This window comes from Diadema antillarum, unplaced genomic scaffold (assembly GCF_040938485.1).
Source record: "Diadema antillarum isolate AM-2024a unplaced genomic scaffold, OU_Dant_1.0 scf00000226, whole genome shotgun sequence".
Lineage (NCBI taxonomy): Eukaryota > Metazoa > Echinodermata > Echinoidea > Diadematoida > Diadematidae > Diadema > Diadema antillarum.
The window spans coordinates 2,034,661-2,044,606 of record NW_027271115.1 but is presented as its reverse complement, the minus strand read 5'-3'; the positions used below and the strand labels follow the sequence as shown (position 1 = coordinate 2,044,606).

Here is a 9,946-nt window from a genome sequence, read left to right as displayed (position 1 = left end):
TTCTTTGCATCAGATTATTAACATAATTCTTGCATTAACAATTCGTTGACAGGGATTTTGTTAGCAACATTGTATAATCAGTTTCACTTGTGCATGTATATGCCTGCTTATATCCACCGTTAGAATAGCATGCTTTCATTTAGAAATTATAAAATGACAGGAACGGCAATGCCAAACAAGGTACGAAAGATTAAGCTCTACTGATCTTCGAGACGAATTTAACTTTGTTGCCCATTTTCTCTGTGATATCGTGTCCCTTGGTAGTCATGATGTCATCAGTTGCATCAAATACTGTGCAATACTAACAATTCTCTACTTGTAAGTGCATCTTTATATCATACGGACTACACAAATTTTACCTGTATCACTGACTACCGAACAGTGTTTAGAGATGATAGAAATATTGCGTTTAGCTCTCAGTAGCCCTGCTCCACGTCCCAATGGGGACCGCGTGTTCTTTTCGAATAACTTATCATTCCTTTACATTAAAATGACATTTGCTCATCTCAATCTCAACTGAAGGAAAGATTTTCGAAATATATAATTGGCGGAAGAGTAATACCCTTAATGGAGCCACCCCTGAAAGTATCAGGGAAGTCTTTATAGAGTAGGCCTACTTTATTTACACAGAATGGAACTTTGCCAAATCATAGCTTCATTTCATTTCTTCTTTATTCACTGCACCAACACAAAAGGTTATAATCTACATGCTATAGCGATTCTGTTACCAAACAAAGTGAAATGTTTATGTTCTTTTCGAAAAATGAAATAAAGTTTGAATTGAATTGAATTGAATTGAATTCTAAAGAACGAATTCATTTGAAAAAGTGTGCAATATGGCATAAAATTTACTGAAACGACTAAAACTACTACACATCCAATGCTGAACGGAGAAGGCACTTCAGGAATTTTCTTCTTGTGTGACATTATAGATGATGACTGGCGGGGGAGGAAACATACCGAATGTTCCACCCGAAGGGTTTGAAATGCTATTGCGGGAGGTTATAAGTCCCGAGACGAAGTCGAGGGACTTTAGCCTCCCGAAATAGAATATGACTGTGACATTTAGTCATGATGCCCACATCATTAAGATAGCACACTTGCATGTACATGTAATCTTTCATGATTATTATGATTAAGTTAAGAAAAGCAAACCTTGAGAAACTTGAGAATGACTCATGATATCTTTAAAGGGATTACAATTTTGATTATAACTCCAGGCAATAATATTCATTATCAGCAAAGTCGTGGGTTATTCCATGAGGATATTACGATTTTTTTTTTAATGCCAACTCAGAAGTCAGTACATGGAGTAGTGTGTGCAAAGGCTGGACATTTTCACTCAAAACGTAAAGACTAATCTAAATTTGTTGGTCTTATGTCCTGAACACTTTAATTTGGTTGGTTTTTTTTTTTTTATAATGTAAATTTGCAGACGACATCAAAAGGTTTGCAAATGGGTTACAGTCCCTTTTGTGAAAATTGATATGCACACAATTATGACAAAAAGGGAATAACATGTTCATAATGAAAAATAGTCAGAGGTTTATGTCTTACAATAATCAGAGGGTATTCCAATGTGTGTACATACTTTATGTTGACATCGTACTGCGATGGTATGTCAGTACTTGAATGCAGGCTCGAGTGGCTCAGCAGAGAAGTGTCTTTTGTGAGATTATTTCCCACGGCAATTTGTTACGTGTGGGCATTTACAAATCAACTTCTGTTTGTGAGGGGTGTAACACTAATGCTTAAAGGCATATTTGTTATGTTTTGACTGAAGCTACGCTATATATATATATATATATATATATATATATATATATTATACAAATGATACACAGGATAGAGTGCGTTGTGCATGTTTCACAATTGTAAATACCCTCGAGTGCACTATACGCCTCCACTAACGCCACGAAATAATCCTGTGCATCATTTGTTTTATAAAATGGGTCGAAAATTCGAAAACTAACAGCATTTTTCAGCGTTTTCACGTACCTTTGTGGGTCAAGACGTCCGAAGATGTTCGTCCCAAACATTTACGCACGTCGCACTCGGAAATCCCGCACATACAGTATCCTATGATGGGGGGTTGGGTTTCCGCGGACACTTAAGTTCCCGCATGAAAACTTACTTATTTTACATAGAATATGCACCCTTTACCTTAAAGACTTGATATAGACTCCTCATATAGGCCTACTAGACAACATACTCTGAAAACGGCGTGAGAATTAACCTGCTAAATCGTTGGATTTGCCGTTCAAAGTGACTCCATGTACGCGTCCTGTCCCACAACGCTTGGCCTACTGTACTGTACAAAGTGTACGTAAGTAAAAGAGTATACGTACGCCACACAATGTCATGTTATGTCAAGGGAAGAAAGGCCGGCCGGTGTCACAGTCGATCCGTTCCGGGTTCCGGGGGAACCGATATACTGGCCGAACCCAGTCGATTAGTTCCGCGGAACGAATATACCGCACAATAGGCAGTACGCAGAAACGTTCCGCAACCGCCGATCCTATCCGGGTTGTGCGAGTAGGTCTCATTAAAAACAAAATAATATCTGTTTATTGTGGATGCCTATACCAAACCCAAAAATCTGAGAATGCTATTTTTTCATTTCTAAAATGATATCAAGGACAAACTTACTTTTACATTCTGATAATTTCCCTTTAAATGAATCATATTATAGCCTCGTACAAATGGCGCGAAGAAAATGAATCACAGTAGGGCTTACAATGTACATGTCGTCGGTGTTACCACGAACCGACGCTATTTCGTTTTTGAGCGAAAATGCAGTTCTGAGAAAATCGCGTTTAAAGATCTCACAAGTTTTAGACAACGTTTTCAATGACTTTTCCTGTCTTGTGTGTGAAAATTTTGACAGGGTGATGAGAGTGGAAGTTATTCTTCCTATCCATAGTGTAATTTTAGTGTGAATTCAAAAAAATTACGATATTTCTGTCTTCAAACTCACTGCGTCGGTTCGTAAATCCATCGTTTCTTGCGCGCACCATAGGTTATGTACTTAAGCGCGGGTCCCACGAACCGACGTAAGTTGTATTACGCCGGTTCGTGGGACCCGCGCTGTAGGGCCTGTACAATAGGTAACGTGCAATACGCGTGTATTTACGAACCGTCGCTATTTCATTTTCGTATGTGTTTACATACAAATACTATTAGGGCTATACCTGCTTATCAACAATAACCTTATTAATTGAAATTAATTGTCATGTAATGATTGTTGTGATGATTACAATACATTTAGTGATAACTAAGATGATAATACAAGCCAGTTTCTCTTGATTGTTCTAAAAAGAGTGTTGTCATTGTTTTCATCTTCATTTAGTACACGCATGTATTGTTATTATAGCTGTGGTTGATCGTTCCAAAGATTTCTTTGCCCCCCCCCCCTTTTTTTTTGTGGATATATTATTATTTAACACTTTTGCGTTTGGACATCTATGGTAATACATGTATTCGGTATACTGTGTTTCATATTTTTTTACTGTTTTTTTTCTACTTAATTAACTTACTTTTTCATTTTTTCACATTATTTTTAATTCAAATTTAGTTCACTTCTTTCATAATAATTATGAATGTTTGTTCTAAGATGAAGGATACCGCTAAATCTTGGGAAAAAGATGTGCCAGTCAGTAATAATTACTTGTATTTACTCATCTTTCATACTCATGCATGCACTCTGTTATTTCTTTCTCTGAAATAATATATTAATTTCTTTATTTCTTATTATTCCACATATTTGTGACATTTACTTTGTCACAATTTTTATCAGTGTCATTGTCATTTGGCTCGCATGCGAATTCACTCATAATTCCTCATTTTCCATCTTTCTCTTTCCTGCTCAACAGATTCTATGATAGCTGCACCTGATCATATAAAGACATAAACTCATCCTGCATGCACTCTTCGAAACTGATAAACTCCTAAAAATACATGAATATCAACACTATCAGAATTTCAAGCTTCATTTTAAATATATAACAATGGTCATGTTTTATTATGCCTTTTGCAGCAATATATTGAAGAGGTGCATTATGTAATCGAAGAAACATAGGTCCTCAGTAGAATATCAAATTTGAATTATTCAGAGATGAGTAATGACAATGGGAAGGATAACAATTGTGGAAGAGCTCCATAAATCAATACATATCCAATGGCAAATGGAGATGGAATCAAGATTCAAGAATATGTGTAATTCAAGTTCATTATTATATCAGTTCTTGTGTGTTCACAAAAAGAGGAACACAGTTCGAACATGCACACCAAATCTTACATCGTACATTTACATCTATAGAGTGCGGACGGAACATATACAAGAGAAAGAATAACATTCTCAAATTAATATATCAAGCATAACTACATGTATGTATATGACCACACAAAGATGTTGCTGCATACAGGTTTTAAATATGCATGAAGCTTGAGAGTGCTGCAACACCCATATGCTCAGATAAAAACTTGATGTATATCATACAAAAGAGAAGAGGTACTGCATGTACATGTAGTTACACTATTCACAGGACAGTAGAGAAAAAGCACGAGAGAGAGAGGGAAATGGGTGTCTAAAATAGGTCGATGTAAGGAGTGCCAAGCCAATTAAGTCTCTAATAGAAGTCATACATATATAAGGAAACAAATTAATCACAACATAAATGATCATGCTCATGTTAACCAATAATTAGCATCTAAAAATGTGTGTAGAAAGCCCATAATATCAGCCTTTCGCCCCGAAGGCTTGTATTATGAGAAAAGAGAAATTTTGGCCGACCCCCCCCCCCCTCCCTGTGAATCCTTAATCCACCAGTACTATAAACACATTCTGAGAATGTGTTTTAGTACATGTACTAGCAAATTCACAAGAGGGTTGGGGAAATTCAGCCAAAATTGTGTGTGGCTAAAATAATTAAAAAGAAAGGTCATCAGCAAAACTACGGGGTGGATGCAGACGAATTTTCATGTGATGACTAAAAAATATGCAGCTAAAGGAAAAAAAAAAGACGGCGGAGAGGGGCCAAGGCTAATTTGACTCCCCTCCCCCCCCCCCACCAAAAAACAAACAAACAAACAAACACCACTGTTTTACAGCACCTTTAAAGGACTCTTAATTTTTTGTTTGTTCAAAAACAAACGTCTTTTCCATATTGTAGGCGAAATGTAGACCGATACAGTGTATAAAGTGTACATCCCAAGCTATTAAAGAAAAAAAAAACAGATTATGAATATCATTTAAAGTAAGAATTTCAGTGTGTTTAATCATCTTTAGTTGAGTTGCAAATGACATGTACATATTTAATAAGAGCAGTAAACTTCGAAGCGCCCCCAAGCCCTTCTATACTTAATTATTCATGTGTAAAGGTAGCGCCAGGGCACTCTGGTGGTCTAGTGGTTATGACGCTGGTCTAGTAATCCAGAGGTCGTGGGTTCGAATCCTGCTTGGGCTGCCTGTGATTTTTTTTTCACAGCAGCCTACAAACTGCACACTGCAGTTGCGTGCGTTACTACGGATGGAGACAAATGAATAATCTATTATTTTAATATACGATGTTTGACATCCTTATTGCAATCACTTTCTTTAATTGTAAATTTAGAGACATAATGAATTATTATTAAAAGAAATCAAATTTCTGTATTTTGTTGTGAGTTTGCATGGGAACATACACGTATCATAATTTACAATTTTAGTTATATAAAGAACATCTTATAACAGAACTGTCTAGTGATGGTTGAATAATTATGTCAAATTGTTATAAGTCCTATCATTTACATGGAGTGCATGTTCCCATGTTTATAAGAATCATACGTGACACATTCAAAGTGGGTTGAAGACAACAAAATAATAAATAAAAGAATAAAGGAGAATAGAACTTAATCTGATTACAGCATCATCTAAATATTGCCAATGTGCACTTAGAAATCTATCAAGATTTATCACAAGGTTATGATTACCACACAAAACCTTCAAGATTTATTATCATGAAATACATACCAATGAACACTTAAAAAAATCTAACGTTCCACATCCACATGAAGCTTTCCTTGATATAAATGTCTCTCTGTAGTGTTATTAAAGTGTAGCAAAATTGTAATTACGACATCACAGAATGGAATGCATCGTTTTCACCTTCAATCTTAGGATCTCCTTTCATGTTTCCACTTTACAATCACATTTCACTGTAGATATACCGTCCTTATGTTGTCGCCCTTCATCCCAATTTCTCCCTTCTATCCTATCTGTAGATTGTCTTCTTTCCTAAGCCATTGTATTCACATTCCTTGATGATCAGCACGATGCTGTACTTTTTTCTTCTTCTCTGAAACAGTCCAGCTCTTCGCTACTGCATGGCATCAGTCATCTGAAAGAAAAGACAGAAATTAAGAACTTTCGATTAAAATCAAACATCATGATACAAGATACAACTTTCATTTTGAGAAAAAGAAATCAGCCAACTAAACTGTAGTTGAAATTATTTTGCTCTATTTATATTAAACATAAAACAAAACGGTATACAGGATCAAAGAATGTCAAAAAAAATACTGCTGTTTTTGATGCATATTCAAATTGTCTCGCCTTTTACATACTTTAATGATGCAAGATCTTATGTCTAGCACTTAGTAAGTCTCATGTAGAATTTAAATTATTATTCACATGAATAAATCTGCATGTCCTTGTAAACAAGGCATTGCTTTGAAAAAGCTGAATATCACTAATTGCATTTGGGAAAGAGTCTACGACAATCAAACTTGTTTATTATCAGAGACTTTAACATCTTAATAAGACCTAGACTCTACATTACCATTGTATTCACATCCGTTGGTGATGTACACGACCCTGTACTTTTCCTTTTCTTTTCTGAGACAGTCCAGTTCTTCGCTACTACATGGCACCAGTCATCTGAAAGAAAAGAAAGAAATTAAGAACTTTTGATTAAAATCAAACATCATGGCACAAGATACAACTTTAATTTTGAGAAGAAAAAAAAATCAGCCAACAAAACTGAAGTTGAAATTATTTTGCTCTATTTATATTAAACATAAAACAAAATGGTAGGCCTATGCAGGATCAAAGAATGTCAAAAAATGCTGCTGTTCGTACTGTATTTGATGCATATTCAAATTGCCTCTTCATTTACACATTTTACTGATGCAAGATATTATGTTTAGCACTTGGTATGTCTCATGTAGAAATTGAATTATCATTCACATGAATATAAATCTACATGTATTTGTAAACAAGGCATTGCATTGAAATAGCTGAATATTACTACATGTACCTGCATTTGGGAAACAGTCTATGACAATCAAACCTGTTTCTTATCAGAGACTGTAACATCTTAATTAGACCTAGACTCTACATTATCATTCAGCTTTTAAAGGTATTAACCATTCACCTATAAAACACTGGCATTGTCATGTGCATCATATTTCTTTGATACTGCACATATTTTCATGAAGTCTGCACAAGAATGCAAATGAAACACGTCTGCTGTTTGGTATTTATGAAAAAAAAAATCACTAACCCGAAGTCCTTGGCCTTAGAAATAACATGTGGCGAGTTTAGTAGGAATTGACGTTAAATTCTTAAAATAGAATAAGAATAGATCTACTAAGTAGGCCTTTGCCTCATGAATGTCTGGTCTAATTATAGACTAAGTGAAGTCTAGACCTTTCACTTTTAAGTTACCAGTGGTTCACAAAATTTATATTATAGATCTAGACTACATCTAGATCTAGACATCTAATACTATTAGATCTTGGCAACTTTTGTCTTTGTGACACGAAATTAACACGTCACGGATGATATTGCGGCGATATCCAACAGGATGACAGTACCACTATTACTGACTCAGTAAGTTGACATAGATAACTAACATCAACTTGTTAACGTACGTTAGAGATGGCACCATATACAAAAGCCGGTGACACTGACACTGACAGATCTAACGACTACGTTAGACTAACGTTAAAGAGTTAGACTCGCCATCTCAGTAAGTCGGCCAAAGACAAAGTCAATACAGGGCTAAGTCAGTGTTACTGTTATGTTAGGCCTAACAAATGTTAACGGTTACTCGGTTAGGTTAGGTTTACCAGGACTCAAGAGTCCTGGTTAAATCAGTCGAGGGACATTTCTTAGAAGTCCTTCGATTCCAAGAATAAAAAGGGTGAAAGAACAAAGGGAAAAAAGGAAAGAAGAAAGGACAAAAGATTATGTATGGATGCTGTGGAAATCGACAGCGCTACTGTATCACTATCAATCACGCATGAATATGTAAACGCCATTTGGTTGGGCCGCATTCACAAGTTTTAGGGAAAAAAAGTCCCACCGCTGTGCTTCAAAGGTACTCCACTCGAACTAACATTAGACATAATGTCACGTATCTACACACAGTACGGTACTAGGGCTGAATTCACAAGTATACTATAACACTGCACTGTACAGGAAAGCCACCTAACCTGTAGAGTACTACTCGTAGTGTTTAGCGTTAGGTAGTATCACTAGACCACATACTGTCATAGATGACATCTACACCAACGCTGCACACTGGCACTGGTCCGACGGTCCCTGACCAGGAAAAATCACTGTTGGACACTGACCAGTAACTTTTTCAGGAATGGACCAGTAAAGATTGGGGGAAAAAATGGGTGGACTCTACCTACTATTACCACTAGTCTAGATGTAGATCTAGAGCTAGACTACCGTGTACCGGTATGGCTCTGAACTGTGTTAATTTGACTTGGTCTTAGACTTCAGCTGATCTTAGTTTTAGTAACTGGTACCGGTATTACAAGTAAAGTCTTAACTTAGACTTAATAGTTAGACTTGAAAGTAAAAGTCTAACATGTCTAACTTTATTCTTTACTCTTCCTTTGAGTTTTACTGTTAGACTTTTTATTATTTTTTTTGTTTAGTACGCCTACTTTGTCAATCTCATGATTTCATTTTCAACTCAAAAGTCAAGGCTTTTAGTGTCTTCGAGACTTTGAAATCTTGCAATCTGCATGTCTTGCACACAGACGTTACGACTACAGTACTCAGTAGTCTCAGAAGTAACGACATAAGTTGAAAAGAAACAATAAATAATATGATTTGGGATCTAATTTGAAATTGGATGGCGTTTACAGACTAGGCTTCATAAGCATCACGCGATTGAATACATGGGACTACACACTACCGCAATTAATGGTTATGGTAGTCCAACTGAAACTGTTATTTTGAGCATGATTTTAATAGGATTATAGCTTACCATTCACTTCACTCGTGGACAGTGGGCTGGCTTAGGCCGTCATTCATCTTTCAGAAGGTTTGGTTCTCACTCTGAGATCTGGATTAGGGCCAAAACCTAATTCTAGGCCAGTAAGTTGAACAAAGCTCAAAATAATGCAACTGCGACGGTTCGTGAAACCCGCATTGCTCTTCACCGTAGCAATTCGGGTTTCACGAACCGGCGTATCTTTCCTGCGTCGGTTCGTGAAACCCCTTTTTCTCAATTTCTCGATATTTCGAGTACCGTCGTTTTTTTCTTTCTTTGATAAAATTAAGAATAATTAATTTTGTGATCTAAAATTTTGGGATTTGGTAGAGTTTTGAAAGCACTTTCATTTGGTACCAATATCTCGATTTTGAAAATTTTGACCAAAATCGAAATAGCGTCAGTTCGTGAAAACACCGACGATGTATTAGCTAAATAGCACGCACAAATACGTACGAGTCGATCATTTGGAGCCGTTGCACAGACAGTGTGCGATTAGCCTTTATTTATAGACAAAACTTCAAAGAACAGTTCAACGAAAGAGCATGATAATACTACATTTATAAGAGACTGCTTGAAGTGGGAAGGAGGAGAGAGGGAGGTTTTGCTGGTAGGGTAAAGCATGGATAAACATGTTTTTTTTTTCGGTGAGCTTTGTTCTGATAAGAAGATTA

At 36.2% G+C, this 9,946-nt stretch overlaps 1 long non-coding RNA gene across 1 annotated transcript; it reads right to left on the bottom strand.

The window, feature by feature from the left end:
• Positions 1-5,099: 5,099 nt before the first annotated feature.
• Positions 5,100-9,640, bottom strand: LOC139724740 (uncharacterized). Its single transcript, XR_011710481.1, has 3 exons — positions 9,267-9,640; positions 6,819-6,916; positions 5,100-6,377 (listed from the first exon to the last, which is right to left on the bottom strand). It is a non-coding gene; the product is annotated as an uncharacterized lncRNA (long non-coding RNA).
• Positions 9,641-9,946: the final 306 nt, after the last annotated feature.